We start from the raw sequence: 9,532 nt of genomic DNA on the forward strand, positions 1-9,532 counted from the left end.
ATAAATATGGATAAAGGAGGAGATGATGAGTAGTGGTAGTAGAAAAGCCTAGATGTGACAATGGAAAGCAAGAAGTATTTTGGCATTCCCAAAAAAGAATAGTTTGTTGGGATTATGAAAGGTTGAACCCTTTCTAGAAAGGACTGTCAGGGATATAAATGTTGGACTGAGGGGTACCAAGTCTTGTGAGTGCCAGAAAATGGAAGAAACAAAAAGCACTTTATTTATTATAAAATGGAAGTTGCAGCGAACACAGTGGTAGAAACACTGGAGAGCCGGAATGGGATAGTAACTAGAGGGAAGATTCCAGGAAATAGGCATGAAGGAATATTACTGACCTTTACCTATGCTACCATTCCACCTCAACTACATGCATGGGATACATCACTAATTTTGCCATCACAAATAAGTGTTCCATTTTAATATTTAAAGACCTCTGAAATTTTCATGGAAATGATGCTAGATTTTATTTTCTTGGTCTCAAAAGATAACTGCAGATATTGACTACAGCCATGAAATTGAAAAGACACTTGCTCCTTAGAAGGAAATTCATGGTTAATCTGGATAGCATACTAAAAAGCAGAGACATCACCTTGTTGACAAAGTTCTGAATAATCAAAGCTATGGTTTTCCCAGTAGCAATGTATGCCTGTGAGAGTTGGATTATAAGGAAAGCTGAGTGCACAGAATCAACACTTTGGAATCATATTGCTGGAGAACATTTTTAGGAGTCCTTTGGATAGAAAGGAGATCAAATCAGGCAATATTTAAAGAAATGGATTCAGACTAATCAATGGAAGATCAAAATTGAAGCTGAAGCTTAAATATTTTGGCCACAGAATGAGAAACCAGAACTCATTGGAAAAGTCCCTCATGAAGGCAAAAGGAGATAGCAAAGGATGAGATGGCTAGATGATACATGAATTTGGACAGACTTTGAGAGACAGTGGCGTACAGAAGGTCCTAACATGCTACAGTCCGTGGGATCACACAGAGTTGGACATGACTGTACTACAAAATCTTTTATCAATCTATCTCTTTCTATGCTTTATTCTTAAAACTGTTCTTTGTCCTCACTGTGACCAACAATCCAGGCACCCCTCAGTTTTTCCCCAGGTTATATTAGTACTCTTAAATCCCTTAGCAGAGGGGTAGGGAACCACATTATTTGCATAATCAACCACAGGCTACCATGAGGTGAAAGCTAGGAATTCACTGCTTGAATTCCACAAGTTGATAATTTTATGTGGCCAAGAATGATGTTTTATATAGATATATATAGCCCAAGAATGACATTTACATATGTATGTATATAAAAATGGCCCTTATCAGAAAAAAGCTTCCCCAAACTTGGTTTAGCACCTTTCTGGAAGAATTAGGGGAATGGGGTATTCTTTGATAATTTTATATTTGCTGTCATTGAGATGAGGATTAAATTACCATTTGGGAATAAATCTAGGCAGAGTAACAATGAATACTACAGAAGAAGGTAGGAGATTGAAAAGATTTTGAACTTTTCAACCTTAGCTCTTGAAGTTGTCAATACAATTGCTGTGTCTCTGGTGTCAAGGCTCAGGCTCAAGGCAAGCTCAAGGCCAGACCATAGTGTCCTAGAATCTTAAGAGGTTTTCTGAAGCCAGGGAGAAGAGGCAAGAAGTTGGCTATAGTAACATTCTAACAAACTACTGATTTGGATACATCTTATCTCTGTAACAGGTTATAAATTGCTGGAGGGCAAGGATTGTGCCATTTCTCCCCATCTTTGTCTCTACTACTATCACTCATCACAGTGTTCTACACATAAAAATTTGTAACCTGAATTCATAAGTGCCCCAGAGGAGAGGATGAGTTGTATACTGTTCTAAAGAGGGAAAGGGCAGCAATAACATGAGCAATAACAGATGCTTTTCTCAATGCCCTGGAATCTTAGGGAGCTTCCTGGCCAATTTGATGGAGGTCACCCAAACCTAAGCTTTGGACTTGGCCATCTGGGGGAAAGCCCAGTTCTTTCCTTCCAAAATGGTTTAATTTCTTGCCTATGCATTGCCAGTGGCCTGGGATAAGTTAGTGTATTGTAGCTGTGGACAGCGAAGGGTGGAAGGATAAGGAGGGGGGGATTGGGAGTGGAAAGGAGGGGAGAAAGTGTACAGTCTCTGCCAAAGGTTTCAGTTCTGCTCATCAGATGACATTCCTTGCAGGCTCTGCCCAGCACCCTCCTCTGGAGTATATTTCCAAAGGTATGGGCCATGGGCTGCCGATTGAACTGAATGTATGTTTAACTGGAACCGCCCCGGGTACCTGGTTTCCTGGTTCTTAAGGGGCCAAGGCCCACCTTAATAGCTGAACACCCAGGAGGTAGTAAACACCAAGGAGGTAGGTTCCTATTGTTGGCCGGGTGCCTGGTTCCTCCTTTCAGAGTCTTGCTGGCCCCTAGAGTTATGTGATGCCTGAGGATAAGGACATTTATTTATCTAGGACACTGTAGTCCAGACAGTAACAGGTTAAGTCTGATAAGGCAGGTGACTGGGAGCCAGGAGAGGTCAAATGCAAAATCTGTTTACCAGACCAGCTCTTAGCTCTAGTTTGGCACAAAGTTCCAAGCTGTCCAGCAAGGTATCTGGGAACTGCAGGCTTAGTCAGTTCAGCTCAACAGAGTCAGTCAGTGTCTGAGCCAGTGCTGTAGTTACAGGAGTGCCTGGACTCCACCAAAGAGTTTCTTCCCATAACAGAGGAACTAGCTAAAGATAATAAGGTCCCTTCTGATTTGAAATCTATAAAGCTATGCAAGGAGTCAGTGACATAATAGAGACTGTAACCTAGGATTCTTGTCTCCTAACTAGATTATCACCTTTTTCAGGTGGAATCTAACTTCCAAGGCATCTAATAGCCAGCGGCAGGAAGACTGGATTTCTAAATTCTAAAATCATAGAATCCTAGAAGGTTAGCAATAGAAAAAGATCTGTAGCAATCATCATAATGGGGGAAGGAAGGGAAGGGAGAGGATAAATATTTTTATAGCACTTATATACCAGGCACTGTAGTAATCACTTTTATTTTATTTTTTAATAATGTTTTATGTTTCCACATACATACAAAGATAGTTTTCAACATTCACCTTTGCAAGACTTTGTGTTCCAATTTTTTCTCCCTCTTTCCCCTTCCTCTGCTCCCCAATACAGTGAGCAATTTGATATAGATTAAACATATACAGTTCTTCTAAACATATTTCCATATTTGTTGTGCTGTGCAAATTAAATGGGAAAAAATGAGGAAAAAAGCAAGCAAACAAATAACAACAACAAAAAGATGAAATGCTATGCTTTGATCCACATTCAGACTCCATAATTTTCTCTCTGGATATGTATGGCACTTTCTGTCACAAGCCTACTGGAACTGTCTTGAATCACCTCATTGTTGAAAAGATTTAGGTCCATCACAGTTGATAATCATATAATTTTGTGTGCAATGTTCTCTTGGTTCTATTCACTTCACTTTGTGCTTATCACTTTTAAAAAAACTATCTCATTTGATTCTCACATCAGATGATTTTATATTCCTCATTCATATTTGAGGAAATTGAAGCAAATAGTGGCTAAGAACTTTCCCAGGGTCATATAGCTAATTAGTATGTGAAGTCAAGTTTGATTGAACACAGGCCTTCTAACTCTAGGCCTAGTACTCAATCTATTGCATAACCAGCGGTCCCTGGGCATGCATATATCTATATCTATATCTATATCTATATCTATATATAACATATATCTTTTTATTAAAACTTTTTATTTTTCAAAACATATGATGGACAATTCTCCAGCAAAACCTTGTGTTGTCCTTGCAAAACCTTGTGTTCCAATTCTCCCACCCCTTTTCCCATGCCCTCCCCTAGATAGCAAGTAGTCCAATATATGTTAAACATGGCCTGGGCATGTCTTTTTACAGAGGAAAGCAAGGTCCATGGAGATAAGAAAAGCCTAAGATAACAGTGAATTACTAAGGCACCATGGTAGAAGTAGAGAGACTGCTGAATTTGAAAACCACATTCCTGTTCAGAATTCTGAAGGCAGAATCCTGACTATATCACTTACTAGCAGATCTTGGGTAAATCACTTCTTAGCTTAGACTCCCAGTTTCCTCATATAAGGGTTGGAGAGCCAGTGCTTAGTCAGCCCATCATAGACATAGTAGAAGTATGCAAGGGGGAAAAGGATATCTGCTTACAATGAAGAATTCCTTTGGATAACAAATTAGCAAACATTCATAACCCCACAAAGTGATATTGGTTCAAGAATTATTAAGCAAATTTAAGGATGAAAAATTCATAATGAGCTAGTGAGAGAGAATTAGAGATTTGGGAAACATATCCCTAACCTATAAGGCAACATCAAGGAAAATAAAAATATCCTTGTGAAATTTCCCTTGATTTCACTGGCAGTTCTATCCAGAGCTAGAGAAAACATATATCTTACTACTGTGGCATTTTTAATATTTTTTATACTTTCTAATTTTGGGCAACTTATAAACCTTTGATTGCCTGGCAAAAGGATCTACTGGAGAAGGAAATAGCCAATCAATCCATTATCTTTGCCAAGAAAACCCCATGGATCACAATAATATATTTTCTAAACACTAAATTTTCAATTCTGGTTGAGACATGAGTCAAAAGGGTAGGAACAGAATGGAGACTTTCAAGGTGACCTGATTGAAGGATTATGGTTGTATTGGAAGAGAATCCTTTTTCTTTCTTTTTGTTTTTGTTTTGTTTTGCTGAGGCAATTGGGGTTAAGTAACTTGCCCAGAGTCACACAGCTAGGAAGTGTTAAGTGTCTGAGACTAGATTTGAACTCAGGTCCTCCTGATTTCAGGGCTAGTGCTCTATCCACTGTACCACCTAGTTGCTCCCCAGAATCCTTTTTCAAAAATGATATAGTAAATTATGGAATTAGGGATGAGAAACTGGAAGAAGTAACTATTATCATCATCTACCCTACTTTTCTGTGGTTCACTTCACAAGAATCTGCTGAGGAGTTGGGCAGAGCAAAAAGAGTTGATTCTTTACTTCAGTAAACATTGATTAAAGACTATTGTGTTTAGGGCCTCAATGGGCATTCTGGGCATGGGGCATATAAAGAAAAGAAACAATCCATGTTTTCAAGAATCTTATACTCCACTTTCCATCCTTCTCCCTTATTCTAGAGCTCCAAAAGGCCAGATCTTGAATATAACAGTTCAATAAGTATTTGTTAAACACCTACTATGTATGTGCCAGGTACTGTATTAAGCACATAAAGCACCAAAAAAAATGTTTTTCCTTCAAGGTGATTAGATTCTAATGGGTTGGTAGAATTAATGCTGAAGTAGGAAAAGAGTTTTACCTGTGATTTCATTGGCATAGGGAATTCCAGTTGTTTCCAATTGGCTTCTTTTCTGCAATTTACACAATATGAAACAGTTGGTGCCCTTGAGCAATAAGAATGATTTACCCTGGTAGTATTTGTTAGAAGCAAGACATAAGATAGGTCTTGTTGGCTCCAATAATGGCTCCCTATCCCCTATTCTACACACTCTCTGCTTACTCAAGAAAAATAGTCAGATGGATCAGCTAGATGGAAAAGTGAAAAGAGATCTGCCCTAGAATTAAGAGCCTGAGTTCAAATCCAGCCTCAGACACTTAATAGTTGTGTGATACTAGGCAAATCATTTAGCCCTCATTGTGACTAAAAAAAAAAGAAAATAAGAAAATAAGTATTTTTAAAGGATGAAAGATGAGGAAAGGTTTCATGTAGGTAGATGATAACAACTAAGCCAGATTCTAAAACATGTGAGGGATTTCCTTTTTTAGGGAACCAGGGTGAAGTGACTTACTCAAGGTCACACAGTTAGTAATGATCCGAAGTCAAATTTGAATTCAGGTCCTCCTGACTCTAGGGCCAGTACTCTATCCACTGGGCCTTCTAGTTGCCCCATGTGAAAAATTCCACAACTTGATGATAAGGAAAGCCAAAGTGTAGAACAAATCCTTCCTCTTAGAGTGACAGGTCTATAAAAAGGAAAAATAAAGCAGTCCCTATCTAAATAGCTTATAAATGAACAGAGGTCAGCTAAGCCATTAACTTATTTCTAAATGTCTTGAAGACATTTATATATATCTGTCCTACCTTTCACCTCTCTTCTCTTCTTTGCCCACATTTATATTCATATAACTTTCTTAGATGGTTTTTCATATATACTATTGAAAGATTATTTATTTATTTATTTATTTATTTATTTATTGTCAATGGACAACACAAGCTGGTAGGAACTTTTTTCATCTTAGTTAATAAATGATAAATATAGAGAGCACTGTAGTGGAAAGGATTTTCAGAGTCAGGAAATATAGGTCTAATTCCCACTTCCCTTACTTCTCAATAGTGCCACTTACTTACTTCCCTCTCTGGCCTTCCATCTATCAAAGGAGGTTGGATTAAATTACCTTCAAAGTTCTTTTTGTGTCTAAATCCTATGACCAGAGTGCACAATTAGTTTTTTCCCTAATAATTTATTTTTTAAAATACATTTCGTTGATACTTTGTGTTATATCATCTAAATTTCTAGTATCCTTCCCTTTTCTCTTCTCAAAGAACAATTCTTTAACAATGTTTTGTTGTTGTTGTTGTTGTTTTAAGGAAGCAGAGGGAACCAATCAATACATCAAAACGTCTAAAAATATATACAATGTTCCAAACTTGAGTCTCCTACTTCTGCAAAGTAATGGAGGAACATGTATCTTTCTTCTCATAGTTCCTTGGAGTTCATATTTGTTCTTAGTAATTTTGCAACAATCATTTTCAATTGTTTTCTGTTAGTTCTTTCCATTTACATTGTTGTAGTTATTGTGCATACTGTTTGCTTGGCTCTGCTTACTTCACATTTCATCAGGCTCGTGAACACTCTCCAAACTTCTCAGCCTTCCAATTCTTCGTTTCCTTAAAGTACAATAATATTCCATTACATTCTTGTAAGTACAGTTTGTTTGGCCATTCCCCTAAACCATGTACTTCTACTTTGTTACCAGTTTTTTGCCAGCATAAAAAAAAAAAGCACAAAAATATTTTGGTGTATATTGGGACTTTTTTCTTTTCAACCGACCTTTACGATGTATGGATAAATGCCAGTAGTAGAATCTATGAGTCAAAGAGTATTGACATTTACCCATTTTATTTGAATAATTTCAAATTGCCTTCCAAAACAGGTTTATTGATGCACTGCTCCTCCAACAATGCACTACTGTGCCACAATCCCTCCAGCACTGTTTCATCTTTTGACATCTTTGCCAATTTGCTGTATGTGACGTCAAATCTCAGGGTTGTTTCGACTGGGCAAATTATTTTTAAAGCTGTTACCTGTTCTTCCATTGGTGAGTAGGTTTGGCTTGCTTTTGCATACACGCAGGTGCTCCTGGGGATGTTTAGAAAAGTATGCATACTTGCATACACATATAATGGACCCCAGTTTGTGGGCAAATGTGGGAGAGAGACTAAAGTACACTATGCAAAAGAAACGATTCCTCTCCTTCCCCTCGCCCCTCAGGAGATTAGAAAGACCTTCAAAACGATTCAGTGTCCACTGAAACCCCTAAACTTATTTTTCCCATCTTTGCCTTAGGATTCAATTTTGGGGCAATATAGGGTTTGGGAGGCTGGGCCCCTTATTCCCGGCTTTGGCCGCTAAGCAAACATTCCCTCTCTCCAGGAGACAGCAAAGCAGCTCTTACGTGGTTGTGCAAAGAAGAGGCCGGGCTGAGGTTTATCGCTCCGGCAACCCGAGTGATTCATTTGAGTTTTGACTCCTGGTTGTCATAGATAGGGGCAAGCAAACAAACAAGCTGCCACACTATCCCCTTACCCTTCTCTTTCCCCGTCCCCTCCTCCACCTCCTTACCCCAGCCTCATTCTCCTCCCCTCCTGCTCCCTACCAGCTGCTTTCTCCCCTCCCCCCATGCCTGCGGTCAGAGTTGAGCAAACACGCCCCACCAGCCCTTTGGCTCCGAGCGCGCTTTGCTGGCGATTCCCGGGGCAACCGGGAGTCTGGAGAACGGGTGCTCCAGAGACCTCTCCCCGCTCCCAGTTCCCTTTTTGCCCCCATGGGTCCCAGCACCATCTCCCTTCTCAGCACCAGTTGGGCTCCTCTGGGTCGTTCATTCCTTATTAACAAGGTCTCCTTGCGCCGTCACTGGCTGCGTGTCCTACACCTTTCCCTGGCCGGGCCCCAAAGCTCCATGGGGGAAAGCAGCCGGAAAAATCTCCCCTTGTTTACATGTCCGAGAGGGTGGAATTGAAGGCTGGCTCCAGATTTGGTTTCCCTTTTCCACTAGTTTTCTACGGTTCCTGGAGAGAGTGTGAAAGGTCTTGTAAACGCCCTCCAAGCCCCTCAGGGGAAGTGCCTGGGAGGATCAGGAGGAAATATTCGAGCTCAAAGGAAGAGGGAGAGGTGTAAGGAGTCAAAGAAAGTCCTTGAAATATTCGGAAGGTCCCTTTAAAAGAACCTTAGCAATAAATCAATAAATAGATACATTAGGGCAAGGCAATCCAGATGAGAATGATAAGTGAGGGAAACAACTGAGAACTTGGGATAGACATCTAGCCCGTTTTACAGGAAGAATAAGGAAAGGGACTGGAAGAGCTCTACGACTTATTTCAGGAGAAGTAACCCTAAGGAACTTGGGAGATAAACAGCTCAGTCGGAGAAAAAAAAGCCTACGCATAATCACTACGTATGCAAAACACCGAGTTTGGAGCGACCACCTAGGCTTTCTCTAGCCATTCTTCGGAAAGCGGTGTCTGGAAGAAAAGGATTTAGACTAGGGGAAAGTGTTTGGGCGCGTGTGGGATGAGAGACCCGCAGAAGCGACAAAGAAAACCTTTATGTGCAGCTGCTGAAGAAAAAAAAAAAAAAGCGTGTGTATGTGAGCCAAAGACTGTCTTTAAAGGGAAGACAAAAGGTGTGTCCACTAGTGACACCGTAACAGAAGGAAGATCAGATCCTTTAGTAGGTCGGGTGGGCTTCTAATACATAAACACGCGTGCCAGCTAGGAAGTATAGTGTTTGCCCACGTGTTGGTGGGGGAGGGGGCGGGGAGAAAGGAGGGTTGGGGAACTGTAACAGTTACCGAGAAACTAGCTTTTCCAGAAACTCAAATTTCCCCCCATCCGCCCGAAAGCTAACCACTGGAAGAAGTGGAAATGAGTTCAGGAGGCGGGGGGCCCTCCGGCGAGGTTTGGTTTAGTCTTAAACTGATTGCACATACCTGGGAGCGCTGCGGAGTGCTCGATAAGGGCCCTGAATGGAGGTGATGTCACGCTGATGCAGAAGCCGGCCCACCCTCTAGGAAGAGAAAGAAAGGCAGTGGGGCAGACTTGGGAGCGGGAGGGAAGGAGATAAGCCGGCCCCTCTCTCTGTTTCTTTCTGTCTGGGCCTGGGTTAAGAAGGGTTAGTTACTCTGACCCCCACGCGTCCCAGCTCTGCACCCTCCTCCCAAATCCCCAGTGTCTGCCCG

The 9,532-nt window shown here is 40.7% G+C and overlaps 1 long non-coding RNA gene across 1 annotated transcript; it reads right to left on the reverse strand.

Moving 5' to 3' along the window:
* Positions 1-3,036: 3,036 nt before the first annotated feature.
* Positions 3,037-9,531, reverse strand: LOC141538830 (uncharacterized). Its single transcript, XR_012481142.1, has 2 exons — positions 9,284-9,531; positions 3,037-6,962 (listed from the first exon to the last, which is right to left on the reverse strand). It is a non-coding gene; the product is annotated as an uncharacterized LOC141538830 (long non-coding RNA).
* Between the last annotated feature and the right edge of the window lies 1 nt (position 9,532).

This window comes from Sminthopsis crassicaudata, chromosome 4 (assembly GCF_048593235.1).
Source record: "Sminthopsis crassicaudata isolate SCR6 chromosome 4, ASM4859323v1, whole genome shotgun sequence".
Taxonomy (NCBI): Eukaryota; Metazoa; Chordata; class Mammalia; order Dasyuromorphia; family Dasyuridae; genus Sminthopsis; species Sminthopsis crassicaudata.